A 26,632-nucleotide genomic window follows, 5' to 3' on the forward strand; every position below is an offset into this window, starting at 1 on the left:
CTTCGGCTCAGGTCACGATCTCACGGTCTGTGAGTTCGAGCCCTGCGTCGGGCTCTGGGCTGATGGCTCAGAGCCTGGAGCCTGCTTCTGATTCTGTGCCTCCCTCTCTGTCTCTGCCCCTCCCCCGTTCATGCTCTGTCTCTCTCTGTCTCAAAAATAAATAAACGTTAAAAAAAAATTAAAAAAAAATAAAATAAAATAAATATTAAAAAAAAAAAAAGTCCATCCCTTTCACAGATCCTCCCTTAGCAAATTTCCCCCTTCTGTTAAGCACCTACAGCTTTTTCTGTTGTTCTCCTACTGCCTTGAATTTTAGTGACTGACTAGCCTATATGTTTTATTTCTCTGACCAAAGCAGTTTGTAAATTTCTTGGGAGTAAGGCCCTTATCTTATTCATAGAAACATAGAATTTAGAGATAAGCAAGATTTATTTTTAAGATTTTATTTTTAAGTAAGCTCTACACGCAACTTGAGGCTGGGACAAACAACTCTGAGATCAAGAGTTGTACTCTGCCCCGAGTGGTGTAGCCACCCCCCCCTTTTTTTTTTTTTTTAGGATTTTATTTTTAGAGCTAAACAAGACTTTTAGAAATCATATTAACCAAGCCTGTCGTTTCTATAAATAATAGAAGTATAAAGCTTTTGCAGAATGCTTACTGTTCAAAGGCCTTTCCTAGACATTCAATTAGCTATATTAAATCCTCACATTAAGCTTGTAAGGGAAACATTGTTATCTCGTTTTGAGGAAACTAAGTTACAAATAATTTACTGGGAAAAGTGGTTTACTTAGAACAGGTCCAAGACCAGAATCCAGTATCCTGGCTCCATTCGCTGCTCCATTATATCCCAGAGCCTCTCTTTTCCCCCACGCACTTAGCTGCACAATCAATATTTGCTGAATGAGAGGACTTTTTAAAAAATTGCAGGTGTTGACAGTCGCTTGAATAGCCAAAATTAAATAAAGCAAACATGCTGATGGCCGGGGATGCACAGTTCTCCACACATCTATCGCCTTTCTTTCGAGTGTGGGTGTGTGGGGTGGGGGTGGGGGGGGTCGCCGGTAGTTTTTGCTCTGGCGACCTTCTTTCTCCCCACCCTACCAGGCAACGCCGGTTCCGAAAGAAACACGGCCGCGCGCGGCCCCTTTAAAGCTGCGGGCGGCGCGTGCACACAGTCCTTTCAAATGGACCAATAAACGCGCGATGGGCGGTCCGCCGAGGACCAATAAACAACGAGGACACTGCGGGGTGTGCGGCGGCCCAAGCGGTTTCAAACGGCTTAGAGCAGGCCCCTCGGTTCTGACCCGGCGGAGGTGAGTGGCCGGTGGGCCCGACCCACCCGCGTAGGCCCTCGGGTCCGGGCGTCGCGCGCGCCGAGGGATCTTGAACCCCGAGCGGGGGATCTCCGCGGACGCGCCCCTCCCTCGCCGCACGAACCCGGCGGACTGAGACGGCGAAGCGGGGCGGAGGCCGGGGGACCTGCGGCTGGCAAGGCGGGGGGCGTGGGCGCTCGCGTGGGGCCGAGGCCGGGATCCGGGTGACCCGAGCGCGCCGTGGCGGAGTGCGGGCGGCAGCGTCCGGGAAATGGGGGCGGCTCAGGGCCGCGCCTGGCGGCCGAGGGTGTTCCGGGACTGGGGCGGGGGCCCTGCGAGCCGGCCCTGCTACAGTGCCCCTCGCGTAATTGTCAAATGAATGAATGAGTGAAAAAGAGTCTAGGAGGGTTGTGGTGGTTGTGACGGGCTCCGTCGTCTGGAGCGTGACAAGGACTGCGGTACCGGGGCCTGCCCGCGCACCTGTGTCCCTGCTGGCTTGCTGCGGTTTTAACAATTCCGATCATACCGCTCCGCCCTCACGCCTGGCTTTCTCTCTCAAAAGGTGTCAGTAGAGTTCAGGTATCTTTCTAGCTCTGAAGGTTTGGCGGACCTATACAATAGCCAACCAGTGTAGGTTAGCTTAAGCAGGCCCTGCTACTTTACGGTGGGGGCTCGGTAAACTCGATTCTTACTTTTCAGCCCTTACCACTCTTAAGCTGCTGAGAGAGCTACCCTGCAGTGGTGGTAACTGTCAGGCAGGATTTAAATGCATCCTGTTTTGTTTCTCGGATAGAAAACGATGAAAGCGATGTTGCCAGAGTGGCTACTGTGTGTTAGAAAATATATTCGTGTTGATGGATCCTAACAATGAGTTTTTCATTCAGCATCAATAGAGGGTAAAGTGGTTTTTGCAGAACTTGCCCCAAATTTATGCTTGGCTCTAATTCTCACGGGGAACTAAGGCATCAAATCTTGGCCCAGAAATGCTGCCTGTCTTATTTTATGCATAATTATAGTAATTGAAAACTCATTTTTAGAGAGGTGAACTCCTTCTTTCTCCATTTTCATCACCCTGAAAAGTCCTTCTTTGACCTAAAGAGCCAATATATTAAGCTAACAATCCTTTGCAACTTTTAAGAAGTCCAAAAGATTTGAACTTTTTTTTGGTGATTGAACAAACCATAATGTTTTTATAAAATTTAATGATACAGAGAAAGGTGAAATCGTTTTGTTTTGCCAGCATAAATGAAACTTGGTCAACTCGTGAGAAAATTTTTTTACACAAGTTTTTAAAGTCTGTTCTATGGAGTAATGGCAGGCAAAGTATTCCATAACAATTAATATACCTTATACTTTATTATTACTTTTAACATTTTGATCAGGTTTGAATTATGAACAGTAGTATAGCCTTCGATTGACAGCTTAATGTTAGCAGCAGAGCTTTTTAATTGCAATAAATTTGGGTCCGTTAATATTATGAAGCTGTTCTAGACTTTGGGGAGGCAATTAGAAATAATAAACCATCTTTAACAAGGCCTTAGGATATTGTTAATCTTGATGTGGAATGAAAACTTTCCTTTATTTTGAAGTAAAGCCAGGCTCTCGTATGCTCCTTTGACTTAATGGAGTCTCATTGATTGATTCAACACATATTGAGATAGATGCCTACTGTGTGTTAAACACTGTTCTGGATTCTGGGAATACACTAGTGAACCAGAAAAAGACAAAGCTCCTGACCTAAGGGAGTTTGACAGTTTTATCTCTGAAACAATTTGCTGTAGCAAATTGTGTTTTCTGTAATCCCTCTGGCCCAACTCTGAACATTGAGCAAAATAAATACTCAAATACTTTTATTAGCAGTAGCTAACATTTATTGAATAGTCACTGGGTGCCCCATTTTGTCTTTTTTAATCCTCACAGCTTTTTATAGATGAGGAAACTGAGTCTTAGAAAAGCTATGCAACTTGTTCAAGATCATACAGCTGATAGAATCTGAGTTTGAACCCAAGTCATTCTGTCTCCAGAGCCTTTGCTTTTAACCAACCTATGGTTGTGCTTTATGAAGTGAGATCTGTTAGGGAGAATTCAGGAGCAATTTCTGGGTAGAATACCCACCTCCTTTTTTTTAACTACTTCTAGCAGAGCCATGATTAAATATGAGCTTGATAAGCATGGTAGTTTTTAGAGGGAAGATGGGGAAGTCCAAAAGACAGTATTTACTGGACAACTGTGACTTTGGGGGAGACTCTGGGAGAGCGTAAAATTGAGATCTTGAGCTAATTATCATTGATAGTTTCCCAGTGGTTAGTGTTGGAATGGTTTGAGATGCCTAAATGAGGTTTGTATTTTTACCTCGAGTTCAGAATATGTTCGCTCATTCCTATCAGGGCAGTTGCCCTGTTTACTTGAGATGTCTCAGACACATTAAGCTTATTCTTTTTGGCTTTTGCATTTGCTGTCCTCTTTGTATACTGGCTGCACTGAGGTCTCAACTCAAATGTCATCTCCTTAAAGAGGCATTTTCCAAGCTCCAATTAGAGTAGCTGTCTTGGTCATTTTTGCCTCACTTTCATTTTTTATTCACCTCATAGCATTTATTGCTGGCTGATGGGTCATTTATTGTTTGTTTGTGTGTTGTCTGACTTCCTCACAGAAATGAAAGCAGAGCACAGATTTTTTTTTCTTCTTCTATTTTTGAGGTTACCACAAAGCCTCGAACAATAGTTGGAACAAAAAAGGTAGTCAAAAAATACTTGTTGAACAAAATTGGTCAAAACTGTCATAGTCTTCTCTATGTGATAAAGTGATAAAGACAGTATATAACTAAAGCTGGCTGTGTTACTGTGTCTTTGGATGTGAGCAGTATTTCAGCAGACTAATTTGGAAAGTCTTCAACTAAGAAAACTGGAAAAATGATAGTTTTATGTTTGTGTCAACTGGGGGGAAAGGAAGGTTTGACTTCTCCACTCCTGCCTTTGTTGTTGTTGTTACTATTATTATTTAAGATTTTATTTATTTATTTTTTAAGTAGGCTCCACATCCAACTTGAGGATTAAACTCATGGTCCTGAGATCAAGAGTCACATGCTCTACTGACTGATGGTCCCCCCCATTGTTATTTATTTATTTTTAATTTAAAATTTTTTCTGTGAAAGTTTTTAGGGGTATTGGTCAAGTATATTTTAGGATGTCCCTCTACTGGAATTTATCTGATGTTTTTGTTATGATTAGATTGGGGTTATAGGTGTGATCACAGAGAGGAAGTGCCATTTTCATCATATTAAAGGTTCATACTATCAATGTGATTTATAACTGGTGGTATTGACCTTGATCGCCTGGCTAAGGTAATATTTGTCAGGTTACTCCACTATAAAGTTACTTTTCTCCCCATTCCGTACTGTCCTCTTTGGAAGAAAGTAACTGTGCTGCCTACATTTAAGGAATGAAGAGTTATGCTCCCTGTTCTTTGGGGTAGAGTACCTACATAATTTATTTGGAAGTCTTCTGCATGGGAAATTTGCCTCTGTTTCCTCATTTATTAATTTAGGCAAATATTTACTTCTGTCATTGTGGAATGAAGGATCTCTATCTTATACTTTGAGTTATATTCCAATACTACTTTACTGCTCACATTATTCCAGCTTTGTCCATTGGGAGCTTATTCAGTTGGCTCCTGTACTGTGCCCCTTTAACATACCGACATCAGTGTGTGTATATATATTTTTATGTAATTATTTTTTAACACTCACTCACTTTCTGGCACTACAAGATGCTCTAGGCTCATCTTGCATATTTCTTGTCACAGTGCTAAAATCAGCTATTTCTCCATGGAGTTCTAGTTCTTTTATTGAAGAATGGTCTGAGAAACCAAGATGTGGACACTAAGTATTATCATTGCTGCCAGGGTTTTGTTTCTTTTAGGGCCTCTCAGCTAACAGAGCAAAGAGTTAGTTTTATGCTAACTCTTGTATATAAACATGTCAGTAAAATATTTCTGTGTGTAATCATCTGTAACTATATTAAGTTAAACATGAGTTCTTACTGATATCTCCAGTTCGAATCCATTATCACATAGACCATTCTAGCCTTCTCTGTTTGCTGTTCTGTGAATTTCCACATCAACAGTAGAAACCTTGCTTCCACCATCCATTTACTTAATTGGTCAATTCCAATAAACATGTATAGCAGTATCAGAATTGTTCACCCACACTCTCACGGGAAACAACTTTATAAACTACAGTACATATGTATAGTTCCTTTTGCATTCAGTCTTAAAGATTCCATTAATTTCCGAGGTTGCCTAGGTCAGCACCTTCTCCCTATCCCCTTCAGTGAGGTTGTTTTAACACGTTTGTAATACAGTCAGATTCTCTTGTCACAGACTGCATTCTTCTCTGATTCCCCGATGTCTTAAATGACTTTTTGTTTTTAAGTTTTACTTGCTTATTTTGAGAGAGACGGGGTGTGGGGAGAGAATCCCAAGCAGGCTCTGCGCTGTAAGTGCAGAGCCTGATGTGGGGCTCAGATTTCACCAGCCAAACCGTGAGATCATGACCTGGCCTGAGTCAAGAGTTGGATGTTTAACTGACTAAGCCACCCAGGCGCCTCTAAATGACTTTTTAAAATTACAGTACATTAAAGTTCACTCTTAATGTTGTAAAGTTCTTTAGGTTTTGACAAATGCATAATGTTACTTATCCATCATTGTAAGAATAGTTTCACTGCCCTAAAAAAATCCCCTGTACTTTACCTGTTCGTTTTTCCCCATTCTCCCATTCCTGGGCAACTGCTGATCTTTTTACTGTCTCCATAGTTTTGCTTTCTTCCAGAATGTTATATAATTGGGATCATACAATATGTACCCTTTTCAGACTGGCTTCTTTCACTCAGCAGTATCGATTTAAGGTTCTTCCATGTTTTTCTGTGGCTTGATAGCTCACAACCATTGTGTGGTTGTGTCACTGTTTGTTTATCCATTCACCTGTTGAAGGATATCTTGGTCATTTCTAGTTTTTGACAATTATGGACAAAGCTGCTGTAAACATTTGTGTGCAGATTTTGTGTAGATACTCATTTTCAATTCAACTGAGTAAATACCTAGAGGTGCGATTGTAGGATCATAGGGTAATCAGTGTTTACCTTGTTAAGAACTACCAAACTGTTTCCAAAGTGGCTGTATCACTTTTGCTTTTCACCAGCAATGAATGAGAATTTTTGTTCTACATCTTTGTCAGCATTTAGTTTTATCAGATATGGGTTTGTTTGTTTGTTTGTTTGTTTTTTGCCATTCTAATAGGTGTGTAGTGCTCTCACTTTTAGAAAATTTTGTTTTTTCATGACATTGACTTTTTTAATAATTTTTTTTAATGTTTATTTATTTTTGAGACAGAGTGCAATCAGGAGAGGGGCAGAGAGAGAGGGATACAGATACAGAATCTGAAGCCGGCTCCAAGGCTCTGAGCTGTCAGCACAGAGCCTGAGGTGGGGCTCCAGCCCATCAGCTGTGAGATTATGACCTGAGCCAAAGTCAGACGCTTAACCGACTGAGCCACCCAGATGCCCCATGATACTGACTTTTTTGAAGAGAAAATTATAGAGTCTTTTAGAGGAATTAACTTAAATAAACTTTTTGTTTTGTAATAATTTTAGATACTCAAAAAAGTTACAAAGATGATACATAGAATTCCTATATACCTCTCACTCAGTTCCCTATTGTTAATATCTCACATGGCACATTTGTTAAAACTAAGAAACCAACAACTGATATATTACTTTTTGCTAAACTCCAGATTTTGTTTGAATTTCTACAGTTTTTCCATTTGTATCTCCTTTCTGCTTCTGGTCCAGTCCAGGGTAGCCCATTGCATGTAGTTTTTGTCTTTCAGTCTTTTCTTGTCTTCATGACTTTGACAGTTTTGGGGAATACTGGCCAGTTATTTTACTGGCCCTCCTTTTGAGCTTGTCTGATATTGTTCTCATTACTAGACAAGAGTTGTGTGTTTTTGGAAAGAATGCCACAGAATACCATCATTTCATATCGGGATATGTGACATCCATATGATAATCACTAATGATGACTGATCAGTTGGTTAAGGTAGTGTTTGCCATGTTAATATGTGAGGTTACTGTTTTTCCCTTTCTTTTTTTTTTTTAAATATATTTTCCCTTATTTTTTTAAGTTTATTTTTTCCCCCTAAGTTTATTTACTTATTTTGAGAGAGAGAACCAGTGGAGGAGGGGCAGAGAGAGAGAGACTGAGGATCCAAAGCAGGCTCCATGCTGAAAGCAGACAGCCCGATGTGGGGCTCGAACTCATGAACTGTAAGATCATGACCTGAGCCAAAGTCAGACACTCAAATGTGACTGAGCTACCCAGATGCCCCAACTATTTTTCCTTTTCTATACTGAATTCTTTGGAAGTAGATCACTAAGTCTAGCCCACCCTCAAAGTGGGTGGAGGACTTAAGTTACACTTCCTGGAGGGAAGAATATCTACATTTATTATTTGGAATATTGAAAGGAAGATTTGTCCCTTCTCCCCCATTTATTTCTTTATTCAACCATTTGTCAGTATCAGTGTATCTGTTTTATACTTTAGTTATAATCTGATTCTGTATTTTTTAGTTTTTTGCTCAGTTTTCCAGCTTTGGCCATTGGGAAGTCTTTCAGGTTGGCTCCTGTGTCCCTTTGATATGCCTCCATCCTTTTTTTCATTTTGAGCATTTCCTTACCTTCTAGTACTACAAAATGTCCCAGATTCATCTTCTATTTTCCCTGCTCTAGACCCAGAATCAGTCATTTCTCCAAGGAGCCTTGGTTCCTGTCATTGGACAGTGATTTATAGAAACCAACATCTGGGTGCTCCATGTGCTCATTGCTGGGGTATCATTATTCCTAGACCCTCTCAATGGACAGAGCTAGGTAATATATGTATGTTTGCTAACTTATGTATATGTACACACATATAATTGTTTCTGTATCTTTCTATCTGTATTTATATTAGGCTAAGCATGAATACCTACAGTTCTCGCCAACTTTTAGAGGAAACTTATGTCCCAAACAAATGTCCTCTTTATAATTGGCTTTTTACTGAGATCTAACTTTTCCCCCCTGATTAACACTTTTTAAGTGCTACGGAAAACATTATTTTTCATGACCTGGTAATAGCAGTTGTTTGACCTGGGCTATGATCTTTGTTTGGAAATGCATTCAAAGCATAAATTCTGACTTAGTTAGAATGGTCATATGTTTTTGGCATCGATATGGTGTCAGATAAACCATGGTGACCTCCTGTCTCTTGACCTTGTCTCTTCAAGCATGATTTTCGTTATTTTATTTAGAAATGAGAGCCCTACTTCTTTGATCTTTTAGTTATATTTCTTACGGATTTGTTATTAAATAAAAATGATTTTTAGATCCTTTCTATAAAGATGAGAAAAAAATGGGGCACCTGGGTGCATCAGACTTTGGCTCGAGTCATGATCCTGTGGTTCATGGGTTGAGCCCTGCGTCATGCTCTGTGCTGACAGTTCAGAGCCTGGAGCCTGCTTCAGATCTCTGTCTCCCTCTCTCTCTGCCCCTCCCCTGCTCATGCTTTGTCTCTCTCTCTCTCAAAAATAAATAAACATTACAAAAAATTTATAAAAATATGAGAAAAAATGAATAGTTTCGAGTATTGAAATTTATTTAATGTGGGTGACTTCTTTTTTTCGTTTTTCAGTCATAAGACTTAAAGTAGCATTTTATTTATCCAAAAGTCAACTACCAGGAAATAAACCACAAAAGTCTTTTCAGCAGCCTAAGTAGGTATCTCAAATTTTATTGACTTCCCTCAGGTAGATCCTGCTCCCTCTTATGCAGTTTCAGCCTACTTGGTTCTTTAAATCAAGAGCTAAAATTAAAAAGGCAACACTGCTACAAGCTAACTAGAAGTGTTAGCTTGATTAAAAGAGTTGAGGAAGGAAAGCTACAAAATGTAAAAATTCAAAAAAGACATTGGAACCATTTAGATTTGGTGTAAGAGTCCTTCATATCTCTGTGGCAGTAGTGGATTCTCCTGAAAAGTTTAAATGATTGTTAGTATACTTTAAAAAGACTGGGAAGCTTAGGTGTTTTCTCCGATTTATATGAAAAAAAGTTACACAAAGTAGTTGTTTCAGGGATAGACTTTTCCTATCTGGCCACCTTGGCTGTCTAGAACACTCACTCCCTAATCAGTTTTGTTGTTTTACGTTTTATTTTTCGTATTTATTCCACAGTGTTTTTTTAAAATGCATTCTTTTTTTTTTTTTAAGTATATTTTTGCAGAGAGAGAGAGAGCGCGAGCATGAGGAGGGGAGGGGCAGAGAGAGAGAGGGAGACGCAGAATCTGAAGCAGGCTCCATCCAGGCTCTGAGCTGTCAGCACTGAGCCCGATGTGGGGCTCGAACTCATGGACAACGAGATCATGACCGAGCCGAAGTCGGATGCTCAACCGACTGAGCCACCCAGGCACCCCTCCACAGTGTTTTTTAAAAATCATTTTGTGTCCTTATCTACTTGTAGTATGAAGTCTCTCATTTATAGATTTTAAGAATTTTTTTTCGGGGTGGCTGGGTGGCTCAGTCGGTTAAGCATCTGACTTGGGCTCAGGTCATGATTTCATGGTTCATGGGTTTGAATCCCACGGTGGGCTCTGTGCTGACAGCTCAGGGCCTGGAGCCTGCTTTGGATTCTTTGTCTTCCCCTCTTCCCTGCTGCCCTCCTCCCCCCAACTCACACTCTGTTTCTCTCTCTCTCTCTCTCTCTCTCTCAAAAATAAACATTTTTTAAAAAGTTAAAAAAATTTTTTCAGTACTGTAATAGAACCCTTCTTTTTTTTTTTTTTTTTTTTTTTTTTTTGAGAGAGAGAGAGAGAGAGAGAGAGAGTGAGCAGGGGAGGGGCAGAGAGAGGAAGAGAAGGAATCCCAAACAGTCTCTGATAGCCAAGAGCCTGACACGGGGCTCCAACGGTGAGATTTTGACTTGAGCCGAAATCAAGAGTCTGATGCTTAACTGACTGAGCCACACAGGCGGCCCCCACACTTTTTTTTTTTTTTTTAAGGTCTCATGAAAACCTCTTAGTCTAGAACTAGCATGAGTGCTTCATTTAGTAGTAAAGACTAAATCTCCTATCAGAAATCTCTGTGCAGTAAATAAAATCTTTTTTTTTTTTTTAATTTTTTTTTTTCAACGTTTATTTATTTTTGGGACAGAGAGAGACACAGAGCATGAACGGGGGAGGGGCAGAGAGAGAGGGAGACACAGAATCGGAAACAGGCTCCAGGCTCTGAGCCATCAGCCCAGAGCCTGACGCGGGGCTCGAACTCACGGACCGCGAGATCGTGACCTGGCTGAAGTCGGACACTTAACCGACTGCGCCACCCAGGCGCCCCTCATTTTTTACATTTTAGAGGACTGCCTGCTTGTTTTGAGCAATGTTTAATATGGGAAATCTGTCCAAGCAAAATATGGACAGTCCCTTTGAGTATTATAAAATGGCATTTACTTTTTAATTAATGGTAAATCTGTTTTCTATAGGATAAAAAGGAATAGATTACTTGCATACTGAAAGAAGCAGTTTGTTTTAAAACAGAGACTTAATGTTTCTTGGTCCTAAGAGTTCTTTGCTAACTTAGGTCTTTCTTGGACCAGAAGGCTGAAATATGGGGTTAAGTCTGAACAGAAACTAAAATCTCTGAATGACTGGGATACACTTATAACAACACAATAATGGTAGCTACCGTTTCTTTCTTTCTTTCTATTTTCTTTCTTTCTTTCTTTCTTTCTTTCTTTCTTTCTTTCTTTCTTTCTTTCTTTCTTTCTTTCTTTATGTTTATTTATTTTTGAGAGACAGAGACAGAGCACTAGCTGGAGAGGGCAGAGAGAAAGGGAGACACAGAATCCAAAGCAGGCTCCAGGCTCTGAGCTGTCAGCACAGAGCCCAATGTGGGGCTCGAACCCATGGACCGTGAGATAATGACCTGAGCTGAAGTCGGACACTCAACTGGCTGAGCCACCCAAGTGCCCCTGATGTTTGTTTATTTTTGAGAAAGAGAGAGAGGGACAGAGTGTGCACAGGAGAGGGGCAGAGAGGGAGACACAGAATCTGAAGCAGGCTCCAGGCTCTGAGCTGTCAGCATAAAGCCCTACATGGGACTTGAACCCACGAACCATGAGATCATGACCTGAGCCGAAGTCGAACGCTCAACTGACTGAGCCACCCAGGCGCCCCTGGTAGCTACCATTTCTTGAGTGTTTAGTATTTGCCAGGCATTTTGTTAATAGTCTTCCTTGCATAAGTCACTGGGTTTGTATAATATGGCCCTTTTTAGCCCATTTGGTCATTTGAGTTACATTTCTGTTCTTTTGTTCATCTCTTTTGGGCTTTCACACACATGCCTGTAACATTCTCTATTATCCCTGTGTATTATGGCTTTGCCTGGCTAACTCCTATTCATTTCCTTTAGTTCTCAGCCTTAATGACAGGCATACCTCAGAGATATTGCAGGTTCAGTTCCAGACCACTGCAATAAAGTGAATATCACAATAAAGTAAGTCATGAAGTTTTTGGTTTCCCAGCACATATAAAAGTTATGTTTATACTGCACTATAGTCTGTTAAGTGTGCAATGTTAATATCTAAAAAAACAACGTGCATACCTTAATTAAAATATGTTGCTAAACAATGCTAACCAGCACCTGAGCTTTCGACAGTCTGTAATCTTTTCACTGGTAGAGGGTCTTACCTCAATGTTGATAGCTGATGACTGATCAGGGTGCTGGCTGCTGAAGGCTGGAGTGGCTTTGGCAGTTTCTTAAAATAAGACAACAATGAAGTTTTCTGCATTGATTGACTTTTCCTTCATAAACAATTTCTCTGTAGCATGTGATGCTTATTGATAACATTTACCCACAGTAGAACTTCTTTCAAAATTGGGAGTCGTCCTCTCAAACCCTGCTGCTGCTTTATCAATTAAGTTTATGTGATATTTCAAATTCTTTGTTGTCATTTCAACACTTTCACAACATCTTCAACAGGGGTAGATTCTATCTCAAGAAACCACTTTCTTTGCTCACTCATAAGCAATTCCTCATCCATTAAAGTTTTATCATGAGATTGCAGCAATTCAGTCACATCTTCAGGCTCCACTTCTGATTCTATTTCTCTTGTTCTTTCTACCACATCTGCAGTTACTTCCTCCACTGAAGTCTTGAACCCCTCAGAGTCCTCCATGAGAGTTGGAATCAACTTCTTCCAAACTCTTGTTAATGTTGGTATTTTGACCTCTTCCCATGAATGATGAATGTTGTTTTTTTTTTTCCTAAGTTTGTTTATTTTGAGAGAGAAAGGGAGAGAGAGAATCCCAAGCAAGCTCTGTACTGTCAGCGCAGAACCCCAATACAGGGCTTGATCTCACAAACTGTGAGATCGTGACTTGAGCCGAGATCAAGAGTCAGACGGTTAACCAACCGAGCCACCCAAACACCCCAAATCACGAATGTTCTTAATGGCATCTACAATGGTGAATCCTTACCAGAAGGTTTTCATTTTCAATTTACTTTGCCTGGGTCCATCAGAGGAATCTTATGGCAGCTACAGCCTTATGAAATGTATTCGATAAATAACAAGATTTCAAAGTCAAAGATACTGCTTGATCCATGGACTGCAGAATGGATACTGTGTTAGCAGGCATGAAAACATTAATCTTGTATATCTCCATCAGAGCTCTTGAGTGACTAGGTGCATTGCCAATGAGCAGTAGTATTTTGAAAGGAATCTTTTTTTCTGAGTAGTAGGTCTCAACAGTGGGCTTAAAATGTTTGGTAAACCATGTTGTAAACAGATGTTGTCATCTAGGCTTTGTTTTTCAATTTGTAAAGCACAGGCAGAATAGATTTAGTATAGTTCTTGAGGGGCCTAGCATTTTCAGAATGGTAAATGAACATTGGCTTTAACTTAAAGTCACCAGCTACATTGACCCCTAACAGGAGTCAGCCTGTCATTTGAAGTTTTGGAGCCAGGCATTGACTTCTCCTCTCTAGCTATGAAAGTCCTAGATGACATCTTCTTTCAATAGAAGGCTGTTTCATCCACACTGAAAATCTGTTGTTTAGTGTAGCTACCTTCATTAGTAGCTAGAACTTGTGGAGAACTCTGCAGTTTCTCTGTCAGCACTTGCTGCTTTACTTTGTCCTTTGGTGTTACGGAGATGACTCTCCTTAAACCTCATGAACCAACCTCTGCTAGCTTTAGACTTCTACAGCCTTACCTCTCTCAGCCTTCATAGAATTGAAGAGAGTCAGGACTTGCTCTTGATTAGGCTTTGGCTTAAGAGAATGTTGTAGCTGGTGTGATCTTCTATCCAGACAACTAAAACTTTCTCCATGTCAGCAGTAAGGCTGTTCTGCTTTCTCATCGTATGTGTATTCACTAGAGTAGCACTTCTAATGTTTTTTTCAAGAATTTTCTCTTTGCATTCACAATTTGGCTAACTGGCGTAAGAGGTCTAGCTTTTGGCTTATCTTGGCTTTGGATGTGCCTTCCACACTAAGCTTAATCATTTCTAGCTTTTGATTTAAAGTGAGAAACATGTAGGGCGCCTGACTGGTTCAGTCGGTAGAACATGTGACACTTGATCTCAGGGTTCAAGTCACATGTTGGGTGTAGAGTTTACTTAAAAAAAAAATGGATGGATGGATGGATAAATGTATTAAAGTGAGAAACATGCAAGTCTTCCTTTCACTTAAATACTTAGAAGTCATTGTAGGGTTATTAATTGGCCTAATTCCAGTATTGTTGTGTCTCAGAGAATAGGGAGGCCTGAGGAGAGAGTGAGAATAGGGAGGTTCTAAGAGAGGCCAGTTGGGGGAGCAGTCAGAACACAACAACATTGGGGTGCTTGGGTGGGTCAGTAGGTTAAGCATCCAACTCTTTTTTTTTTTTTTAATTTTTTTAAATGTTTGTTTATTTTTGAGAGAGAACGCAACTGGGAGAGGGGTAGAGAGAGAGGGAGACACAGAATCTGAATCAGGCTTCAGGCTCCCAGCTGTCAGCACAGACCCCAGCATGGGGCTCGAACCCACAGACTGTGAGATCATGACCTGAGTCGAAGTCAGAATGACCTGAGTCAAAGTCAGACGCTCAACCAACTGAGCCACCTAGGCGTCCCAAGCACCCAACTCTTGATTTTGGCTCAGGTCATGATTTCACAGTTGTGAGACCGAGCTCTGCATTGGGCTCTGCGCTGGAAATGGAGCCCGCTCTAGATACTCTCTCTGCCTTTCCCCTGCTCGCTCATTTTCCCTCTCTCTCTCTCTCTCTCTCTCTCTCAAAAAATAAGAAAGAAAGAAAGAAAGAAAGAAAGAAAGAAAGAAAGAAAGAAAGAACGAACATTTATCAATTAAGATTGCTGTCTTGTATGGGTGTGGTTCGTGGTGCCCCAAAACAATTACAATAGTAACATCAAAAATCACTAATCCAGGGGCGCCTGGGTGGCTCAGTCGGCTAAGCGTCCGACTTCAGCTCAGGTCACGATCTCGCAGTTCGTGGGTTCGAGCACCGCGTCGGGCTCTGTGCTGACAGCTCAGAGCCTGGAGCCTGTTTCAAATTCTGTGTCTCCCCCTCTCTCTCTGACCCTCCCCCATTCATGCTCTATCTCTCTCTGTCTCAAAAATAAACGTAAAAAAAAAATAAATAAATAAAAATCACTGATCAAAAAAAACAAAACAAAAAACCAGATTACTGATCACAGATCACTGTAACAAATATAATAATAAAAATGGAAAAGTTTGAAGCATTGTGAGAATGACCAAAATGTGACATAGATATGGGGTGATGTAAATGCTATTGGAAAAATGGTGCTGATAGACTTGCTTGATGCGGAGTTGCCACAAACCTTCAATTTGTAAAAACCACAGTATCTGGAAAGTGCAGTAAGGTGAGGTATGCCTGTATCACTTTTTCAGGGAGACCCTCCCTGACCCCTCAGTGTAGATTAGGTGCCTCTGTTACACCCTCATAGTAGCTGGCCCTTGGGCTACTGTATTGTACTACCTGTATTCAGCACATTAGCTGAGTGCCTAACAGTAACCTCACCTGATCTGCCAAGCACGTGTACTTGTGGAGCAGGGGAATAATGTGGATATTAAAGGAGGATTCTTAACATGTATAAGGCCAAATTTCATTTAATTTTTACATTTAGTTGGATTACCTTAGGCAAATTTGCTTAATCTCTTTGCCTCAGTTTCTTTGTCTGTAAAATGGGGATAATAGTATCAGGTTCAGAGTTCTAACAATTTAAATGAGTCAGTAATTTAAATGCTTAGAATAGTGCCTGGCCCATGGTGAATGCTCCAGAAGTGTGTATTAAATAAGGAACCACATGAAAGTGGTACTGTTAGGACAGATGATGAAACTGAGACTCAGCTAATGTGTGACAAAGCAAGTTTTAGAATTCAGATCTAACTTCAGAGCCCAACATGACAGGTTTAGAGACTGGAGCTCTGTACAATTAGATTTATTGCAAACAACTGTTCTTCTGCCCTGGCTTTGCCAAAGTGAAAGATTCTAAAATTAAAATTACCCTCTTTTAATGGATTTTATAATAAAAAAAAATGGGTAACCAAGAAAACAGTGGCAAAACTCATAAAATTTCAAAATTTATCGCTGAGTGATTTCTCACTTTGAAAAAGTTTACTTCAGAATTCCATTAAATATATTGTTTTCCTCACATTTGAAATACACATTCAACATACAAAATTCTATTTATAAATAACTCAAGGAACACATTTATTATATATTTAAGACTTCTATGGTTTGATGAAATGATGCCATTTTAAGAGTTATGTTAGAGTGCCAAGCACTCTGCTAGATGTAGGGTAATAAACAAAATTTGGTTGCTTCTTTCAAAGGAGATACAATGCCCAAAAAATGTTAAGGGGGAGAAGTGAGGCTTAGCTTATGGGATGAGTAGAGATAGAACCAGCTTCAAGGTTCCACGCGGAATTTTAAAGTTTTAGAGCTTTTAAAAACATTGAAGCTTGTTTTTGTTTTAAAAAGAAATGGCTAGGTATGAAAGTGAAAAGTAAAAGTTCTTCAGCCAGCCCCATAGATGTGCTGCTTAGAAGTAGCCATTGTTTTAACAATTTTCTGTGGATCCTTCCAAAAAATGTGTATGTGATTTCAAACATGTACAATGTTGCATTTGTTTTGTATGGCTGCTGTAACAGATTATCACAAATGTGGTGGCTTAAAACAACAAAAATTTTTTCTCTCACTGTTCTGGAGCCCAGAAGTCCAACACAATTTAGGAGGAGTCTTCTGGGGGCTAAAACTAAGGCAGGGCCATGTTCCTCCAGAGGCTCTCTGGGAGAATCCCTTCCTTGCTCTTGGGTTGGCTGTTGGTATTCCCTAATTCGTGTCATATCACTTCAGCCTTTTCTAATCTTGCTCTTCTCTGCCTTTATGTGGCCTTCTCCTACGTGTGTGTCAAATTTCCCTACTTCCCTGTTACAAGGATGTATGTGATTGCATTTAGGGCCCATTCAGATAATTCAGGATGACCTCCCTATCTCATGATCCTTAATTTCATCACAGCTGCAAAGACACTGTTACCAAATGAAGTGACATTTACAAAATCTAGGGATTAAAATCTAGTATTTTGGGGGGTCATTATCAGCCTACTACCAATGTGTACAGCCCTCTATATGGTTTTACTAAATGCAAAAATGACTTCATATACAGCCTTCCAATTTTCTTTTAAAAATTGAATGTATTTCTTCCACAGGAATATTTATTTAGTCTTCATCTTTTTTTAATAGTTGCAGAGCATTTTATTGAATGCATGAGTGTCTCACTTTTTAAAAGTTATAAAAACATGCAACACACAAAAACTACCATTTTTAATTAAGTACATTTTATTTTATTTTATTTTAGTAGGCTCTATGCCCAGCACAGAGCCCTGAATACAGAGTCCAACAAAGGGCTCAAACTTACGATCCTGAGATCATGAGCTGAGATCAAGAGTTGTCTGATGCTTAACCAACTGAGCCACCCAGACACCCCATAATTAAGTACACTTTTAAAAATTATTTTATTTATTTTGAGAGAGTGACAGAGAGAGCAGGGGGGAGGAGGAGAAGGAGGAGGAGGAGGGGGGGGGGAGGAGGAGGAAGAGGAGGAGGAGGAGAGAGAATCCCAAGCAGACCACCAGTGCAGAGCCCTTCTCAGGGCTAGAACCCATGAACCACGAGATCATGACCTGAGCCGAAGCTGGAGGCTTAACCGACTGAGCCACCCAGCTGCCCCTAAGTACATTTTAAATTAAGTACATCCACATTGTTGTGAAACATATCTCCAGAATTTTTTTCCCATCTTGTAAATCTGAATCTATACATTCTCTTTCCCTCTTCCCCCAGCCCCTGATAACCGTCCTACTTTATGTCTATGAATTTTACTAGTTTAGATACCTCATGTAAGTGGAATTATACAGTATTTGTCTTTTTTGTGACTGGTTTATTTCCCTTAGTGTAATGTTCTCCGTTCATTCACACTGTAGTGTGTAACAGGGTTTCCTTCCTTTTTAAGTCTTGTATTCCACTGTATGTATATATTTTACATTTTGTTTATCCATTCCTTCTCCAGTGGACATCTGTGTTGCTTCTACTTCTTGGCTATTGTGAATAGTGCTGCTTTGAACATGGGTGTACAAATCATGTTGAGACCCAACTTTTAATTCTTTTGGATATATATATATATATATATATATATATATATATATACACACACACATATATATACACACATATATATACACATTCAGAAATGGGATTGCTGAATCATATAGTAATACGGTATCCAATTTTTAATGTTTTGAGCAACCTCTACCATGTTCCATAGCAATTGAGCCATTTTACAGTCCTACCAATGGTGTGCAAAGGTTCCTATTTCTCTACATTCTTGCCAATTATTATTATTATTTAATATAGTAATCATCCTAATGGGTGTAAGTTTATCTCATGGTGGTTTTGATTTGTATTTTTCTGATGATTAGTGATGTTGAGCATCTTTTCATATGCCGTTGGCCATTTGTATATCATACTTGGAGAACTGACTATTCAGTTCTTTTGCCCATTTTTTTTTAGGTGGGGTATTTGGGTTTTTGTTGTTGTAGGAGGTCTTTCTGTCTTCTGGATATTAACCCCTTATCAGATATATGATTCAGAGATATTTTTTTCCATTCTGTAAGTTGCTTTTTTACTCTGTTGTGTCCTTTGATACACAAAAGTTTTTAAGTTTGATGTCCCAACTGTCTTTTTTGCTTTTGTTGCTTGTGCTTTTGGTATCACATCTAAGAAATCATTGCCCATTTCAGTGTAATGAAGCTTTTCCTCTATGTTTTTCTTCTAGAAATTTTATAGTTACAGATCTTACACTTAGGGCTTTAATCATTTCAAATTAATTTTTGTATATAATATGAGATAAGAGTCCCAACTTTGTTCTTTTGCATGTGGATATCCATTTTTTTCACAGTGCTATTTCATAAGGAGTCTGCTTTGTCCCCATTGAGTGGCCTTTGCACCCTTCTCAAAGATCACTTGACCCTACACATGAGGGTTTATTTCTGGGTTTTCTGTTCTATTGGTCTATTTGTCTGTATACTAGTACCACACTGTTTTGATTACTGTAGCTTTGTAATGTTTTGAAATCAGGAAGTATGAGTCCTCCAGTGTTTTTCTTTTTCAAAATTATTTTGGCTATTCGGGGTCCTTTGAGATTCCATATGAATTTTAAGATGAATTTTTCTATTTCTGCAAAAAAATGCTGTTGGGGTTGATAGGAATTGTGTTGAGTCTATTAGGAGTATGGACATCTTAGTAACTAAGTTTTTCAATCCATGGATGTGAGATGTCTTTCCATTTATTTGTATTTTCTTTAATTTCAGTTTCACCTCCTGGGTTAGGTTTATTCCTAACCAAAAGCATTGTATTCTTTTTGATGCTATTTTAAGTGGGGTTGTGTTCTTAATGTCCTTTGCAGATTGTTCATTGTTAGTGTATACAAACACAATGTGTTTTTGTGTGTTGATTTTGTATCCTGCAAGTTTGCTGAATACATTTATTTTCAGATTTTCTTTTGTGGAGTCTCTAGGGCTTTCTACATATAAAAGTATGTCATCTGCAAACAGATAATTTTACTTCTTCCTTTCCAATTTAGATGCCTTTTATTTCTTTTTCTTGCCTAACTCTTTTGGCTAAGACTTCCAGTACTGTATTGAATAGGAATGGCTACAATAGGTATCCTGATCTTATAGGAAAAGCTTTCAGTCTTTCACCACCAAGTATGATGTTAGCTATGGGCTTTTCATAAATGCCCTTTATTATGTTGAGGTAGTCTCCTTATATTCCTTGTTTGAGTGTTTTCATCATTGAGGGTGTTAAATCTTGTCAAATGCTTTTTATTGCATCAATTGAGATGATCATGTGGGTTTTGTCCTTCATTCTTGTAACGAGTTATGGTGTATTATGTTGATTGATTTTGGTATGTTGAACTATTCTTGCATTCCAGGAATAAATTCCACTTGGGCATGGTGTATAATGTTTTTAATGTGCTGTTGGACTCAGTTTGCTAGTATTTTGAGGATTTTTGCATCAGTATTTTATCAACAATATTGGTCTGTAGTTTTCTTGCAGTGTGTTTGTCTGGCTTTCATATCAGGGTAATTCTGGCCTCATAGAATGAGTTTGAAAATGTTCTCTCCTCTTCAAATTTTTGGAAGAGTTTCAGGATTGGTGTTAATTCTTCTTTAAATGTTTTATAGAATTCTCCAGTGAAGCCATCTCTCCTGGGCTTTTAATGTATCACTTTTAAATCCCCTTTGAGTGATGGTTGATAGTAGAATGTTTAACTGGGTGTGGTGCCCTGAGTAGAAGCCATAGGAGGGAAGGCCTGCTCTGAAAGTGATACTGACTTCTTGGTGCCACAAATTGTGCTAGATGTGACTAGATGACTCAGAAACTGTCCTTCCCAGTACTCTGTATATGGAGAAGGAAATATAGTTCATATTCCTGACTTCTTGAATCAGTGTTTTTATCTTTTACCACATTACTTTCTTTGCCAGGCATGAGAGACTGATGATTAAAATTGTGCTTTTTGAGTGGCTTGTGTGAATCCCTTCTTTTTGGCCTGGGGACAAAATCTATTCTACCAGGGTGAGATTGCCTGGAAAGGGAAAATGATGGTAGAATCCACATGTATGCAAACTGTGGTTTTGGATTATCAGTACAACCGTTACCATCCCTTTGTAGTAATTTAACCAAGGGCCAAAGAGAATGAGGCTATGAGATTTTACCACTGAAGTAGAAGCACTTTCCAAACATTTAACATTAGCTGCAGATATCTTAGTACTGAAGAACTTGGAATTGCAAGCATGTTGTTTATCATATACAAATAGTGGTTGTGGAGCATGGTCTCAAAAGTTTAGAGGTGGGAGAGCTGTTAATACAAACTCCTTGTCTTATGCATGACAACACTGAAGCCTCCAAAAATTCAATGACCTTCCTAAAGTTTCACAGCTTTATGGTAGAAACTTATGGTAGAACAAGGATTTGGGAATATAAATTTTCTTCTTTCCAGCCCAGTGCTCCTCTCATATTGGGGGAAAAAAAAAAGTGCCTTCTTACACTTCTACCTGAACACTATGGAATGTAACTTTTTAAATTATAAAATCCTACTAACAAGAGGCAGAGCTTTTTTTTTCTTTCATTTTTAAACTCCTGGAGTATTTAATATATTTTAAATATAATATATTATTTATGTTATAAATTTGAAAAAGAAATGCCCACCATCCTACCACCCAGTTTAAGAAATAGATCATTACCAATATCCTGTGCAGTCCTCCTGGATTGCATCCTGGGTTTAATTCCCTGCTTTTTTCACTATGCTAAGGTTTCAGCATTATCCTCCTTATACTTTTCTTTTAAATTAAAAAAAAAATGTATACATTCCTAAGCAGTATATTGTTTGGGTTTGTGTAATCATACTGTATGCTCTCTAGTACTAGCTATGGTTTGTGAAATTCATGCAGGTTTTTGCTAATAGTTGTCTTCATTTGTTTTCACTACTGTATAATATCTTTTCTGAATATACCACAGCTTGTTTATCCATTCTCTTGTCAATGAGTTTTTTAATTGAGATATAATTCACATACCATAAAATTTATCCTTTTAATGTGTACATACAATTCAGTGGCTTTTTAACATATTCACATGGTTGTGCAACCATCACCAGTATCTAATTCCAGCACATTTTCATCACTCCAAAAAGAGACTTCATACCCATTAGCAGCCATTCCCCATTCCCTCTTTCTCATTCTACCCACCCCAGCCCCTGGCAACCGTCATTCTACTTTCTGTCCCTGTGGATTTGCCTGATGTGTGCATTTTATACCAAAGGAATCATACAACATACGGCCATTTGTGCCTTGCTTCTTTTACTTAGCATAATGTGTTCAAGGTTAACTTATGTTAATAGCATATAATACTATTTCATTCCTTTTTATGGCTGCATGATATTCCATTGTATGGATAGGATATTCCACATTTTGTTTATCCTTTCATAAATTGGTGGATTTGGGGGTTGTTTCCACTTTGGGGCTATTATGAATAATGTTGATATTAACATTTATGAACCAGTTTTTGTGTGGACGTAGTGCTCTCAGTTCTCTTGGGAATGGGTTGTTAATACAAATATTTTCCAAAACGGATGTACCAGTTTCTCCATGCTCACCAACAATTACAAAAAAATTCCACACCTCCTTTTTAAAGCATTTTTTTTGAAATAGTGGACAAGTATTTATGGTAAGTTTTAAAATATTTTCTTGAAGCTTCTTTTTGTTTCCTACTCAAGAGAATTATATTTTGATAAACATGTTTAATATGACTTGTTATGTAATAAGATTGTTGAGGACTTTTACTTAGGCTATGGATAAGCCCATCTGAATGTTGGAAAACCAGTTAAACTGACAGGTATATAATATATGCTTTGGTTTGTTCTGCTTACTAGGAGTACTATTTGTTTAGCCTTGTAGCTTGTTGATCCAGATAAAATGACCAAATTTGACTGCTTTTGGATGGGATTTGAAAGACTAATTTTCATTGATCTACACCTTTGAAAGTATTAATAAAGTAGCATCTAAGATTCATACCAAATGATCAATGACTGGTTTGTAAATGGAAGAGGACGTTACAAACCATTAAAACTAAATTGCAGAAAAAACTGGCTTTAATTCATAGGTATAAAAATACGGAGCCATACTAGAAATTAGTACTAAGTAATAATACAGTTACACTTGAACTCTCAGACATTGCTGGTGGAGGAAGATTGCAGAGTGGTTCATATAGCCGCTTTGGAAAACATTTTGGCACTTATAAAATTAAACATACATTTACCATACCACTCAACTTTCCCACTTCTAGGTTTTTGCCCAACAGAACTGAAAACTTACGTCTGTATAAAAATCTGTAGTAGTCTTTTTCACAATTGCTAAAAGCTAGACACAAACCACATGTTGGTAACTGGTAAAATTGATGAGCAAAATGTGTTAGATCATACAAGGGAAGATTACTCAGCAATAAAAAAGGAACAAATTGCTGATCTGTGCAACAACATGGATGATCTCAATTGTATTATGAAAAAAGCTGTACTCAAAAGACTACACACTGTATGATTTTTTTTTTTTTTAATATGGCATCGTGCAGAAGGCAAAACTGTAGAACAGCATACTGATCAGTGGTTGCCTAGGGGAGAGGGGTTGACTACAAAGGGGGCACCGGGAAATATTTTGGGCTAGGGGAGATGTTCTTGATTGTGGTGATACTCTGTGACTGCCAAAACTAGAACTATGTACTAAAAAGAGTGAATTTTATTGTATGTAAGTTATACCTTAATAAACCTTACTTGAAAGCTCTCAGCTTGGGGAATCTCTCCTCCCTCTCTAAAACTGAGTTATTATCTCTTTCTGACAGCTGGGAACACAGAGAGCTGGGAGCAGTTGATGGTATGCATTTGCTTTTTAGTTTTAAAAGGAATGTGACAGGAAAGGTAGACAGTATTTGTTGAACATTATATTTTTTATTTCTCAAATACTTCTATATAGCACTTTATTATAGGCACTGTCCTAGGTGCTTTATAAATATGATAAACTTAACTGGTTTAATTCTCCTAATGACTTAATGAGGTAGATATTATTATTTTTCCCATTTTACATATAGAAAACAGAAGCACAGAAAGGTAGCAGCTTGTCTAAAGCCACACAGCTAATAAATGGTTCCAACCAGGATTTGAACTAGCATCCTATCTCCAGAGTCCATACTCTTAGTCACTAACTTGGCTTCTTTCTTTCATTAAATATGATCTAATGAAAATTTCCAGTTAATGCTTAAAACTTCCTTTTCCTGGGGTGCCTGGCTGGCTCAGTCAGAAAAGTATGCAACTCTTGATCTCAGAGTCGTGAGTTCGAGCCCCATGTTGGGTGTAGAGATACTTAAATAAATAAAACTTGGGGCGCCTGGGTGGCGCAGTCGGTTAAGCGTCCGACTTCAGCCAGGTCACGATCTCGCGGTCCGTGAGTTCGAGCCCCGCGTCGGGCTCTGGGCTGATGGCTCGGAGCCTGGAGCCTGTTTCCGATTCTGTGTCTCCCTCTCTCTCTCTGCCCCTCCCCCGTTCATGCTCTGTCTCTCTCTGTCGCAAAAATAAATAAACGTTGAAAAAAAAAAATTTAAATAAATAAAACTTTAAAAACAAACAACCCTTTTGCGTTGATGGTTATGCACACATTAAATAGTTTTCTTTTCTATGTTAATGTGTTACAGAGAAAAAAACGTTACAGTGAAAAAAGAGATATACTTTTTTATTTTAGAGAGAGTATGGGGGCAGGGGAGAGGGGAGCAGAGAGAGAATCTTAAAGCAAGCTCCACGTTCATCATGGAGCCAGAGGTTGGGCTCAATCCCCAAACCCTGGGATGAAAAAAGATATTTTATTTATTTTTTTTTTAATTTTTTTTTTTTTCAACGTTTATTTACTTTTGGGACAGAGAGAGACAGAGCATGAACAGGGCAGGGGCAGAGAGAGAGGGAGACACAGAATCGGAAACAGGCTCCAGGCTCTGAGCCATCAGCCCAGAGCCCGACGCGGGGCTCGAACTCACGGACCGCGAGATCGTGACCTGGCTGAAGTCGGACGCTTAACCGACTGCGCCACCCAGGCGCCCCTGAAAAAAAATATTTTAAAAGCACAAGAAATCCCACCTTCCTTTTGTTTTTTTAAAATTATGCTTGTGGATTGAAGTTTTTTTTAAGTTTATTTATTTATTTTGAGAGAGAGAGAGCACATGCACAAGTTGGGAGGTACAGAGAGAGAGAGAATCCCAAGCAGGCTCCACACAGTCAGCACGAGCCCCACACAGGGCTCAAACTCACACAGTGAGACATGACCTGAGCCGAAGTCGGTGGCTTAACTGACTGAGCCACCCAGGCGCCCCCCCCCCCCCCCCCCGCACTCGACCTTCCTAATACATGAATTGTTATCATTTTCCTATGTTCTATATATAATTTTTACCAAATCATTTCCTAAACAGTTTCACATTCCCATGTTATGGAGAAGACTACTAACTGGTAGTTGAATTGTAAAGGTTTTACATGTCCAGTTTACTCTCTTCATGGTATAGTAAAGAAAAAAGCAGTAACCAAAATGAGATGGCCTATATTTAGACTATATTTGGTAAAATATCTAAGAATTATTCAGGAATATTTATATAAAATGTGTATTTGAGACAGATATAAATCTGTATAATAATAATAATCTTGAGCTCTCATGTCTAAGATCGAGCTGTACAGTCAGTGGATTTCTTTTCTCTCTAAATTTTTAATTCACTAACATGCATAGCACTGGGTGTTAGCCATTTGTGTGTGTGCATGCACACCTGCATTCACTGTGCTATGCTTATTGACGGTTGTCTGGACTCCTGTATCAAAGAAAGTGTTGGTCATAATTTTTGTGATAAATATTTATTGAATATTCATTTTGTATCACACTGGGAGAAAAGGGTGATTATGATACATTCTAGCCCTTGCCCTTGAGTTGCTCACAATCTAATGGGGAGGCTGATCTGCAAACCATTACCTTCAGAATAGTGTGATATGCTTCCTGGGGATAGAATGAACTGTCTTAATTACCTAATTCAAAAGTATCATTCACAGTTAAATGCACTTTAAAGTGAGATTTTCTTGGCAGTTGAAAATCAGACTATTCTAATCTGAATCCATTTCTCTTACTGGCAGCCTGATCCTAGAATTCTCTAAGACCTTCAGAGACCTTCAGAATAGAAGTAACCTGTCCGTTCCCTAGTAAGCAGAGCAGTCTTGCCTGTCCTTTGGAATCTATATTTTCACTTGAACCCATTTTTGAAATGGAGGATGTTATTAGGGCACTTAAAAAATGGTCTTTTGCCTCACTAAATTGATTCCCATACTTGTCTGGTGGTGGTTTAAGGCTTTAATAAGGTGTGTTTATTCAGCTAATATAGGCTTAATATATTCCTGACAGTATGAGACACAAAATGCAGTCGAACCTTGTAAACTGAGATTGAGGAAAAATTCCTCCTATGAAAAGAAAGTTAAAACCCACTGATAACCTATGGAGGGCTCAGAGACAATTACTTAACTCCAGAGATATTAATCCAGTTTCTACTACAGTTTTCTCAAGAACTCTTCATATTAAATTGCATGGCTGCACATCACAATTGTATTTGTGTGCAAGATTTCTTCATCTACGTGGACATGTGATGAATTCTTGGTCAGTTTTTGAATTCTTGTGCCAGTTCTTGGCACATTTTGCTCACGAGAAGGAGAATGTTTTCCATTTCTCCTCCTATTGCCTTCCTACCCATCTTCTATCATTGTCTGGGATTTCCCCTGTGGTAGAGAAAGGGTGAGGTGGTGAATCAGTGCAGGCTGCCCAAATTCCTTTCTGGTTCTTTCAGTTGCCATTTGAAGAACACTAACTGCTCAAATTAATGGAATAAGCATCTTACATAATGGGGGCTATATATTTACCCAGATACTTTGGCTATTGCCTGCAGCAATTTTTTTTTTTTCCATCCCTGGAGGAGGGATTAGGATTGTGATAATAAGAACTGGTCACCTCCTTTGTTTCGGGAACGTTGCCTGTGTTGCCAACAAAAAAAGAGGCCCACCCAACCGGGGAGGAGTCTTTCTAGTTGGTCCTTCTTTTGCCTCATGCCT

The 26,632-nt window shown here is 39.1% G+C and overlaps 1 protein-coding gene across 3 annotated transcripts in view; it reads left to right on the plus strand.

The window, feature by feature from the left end:
• The first annotated feature begins 1,203 nt into the window (after nucleotides 1–1,203).
• Nucleotides 1,204–26,632, plus strand: part of CKAP5 (cytoskeleton associated protein 5) — a 113,261-nt gene continuing 87,832 nt past the window's right edge. For all 3 annotated transcript variants that reach the window (XM_086677531.1, XM_025927913.2, XM_086677535.1), the window contains exon 1: nucleotides 1,204–1,313. The gene's annotated coding sequence lies outside the window, so the exon portion shown is untranslated. The remainder of the gene's footprint in view (nucleotides 1,314–26,632) is intronic.

The sequence above is a fragment of the Puma concolor genome, chromosome D1 (genome assembly GCF_028749965.1).
Source record: "Puma concolor isolate L17-30 chromosome D1, mPumCon1.1.hap2, whole genome shotgun sequence".
Lineage (NCBI taxonomy): Eukaryota > Metazoa > Chordata > Mammalia > Carnivora > Felidae > Puma > Puma concolor.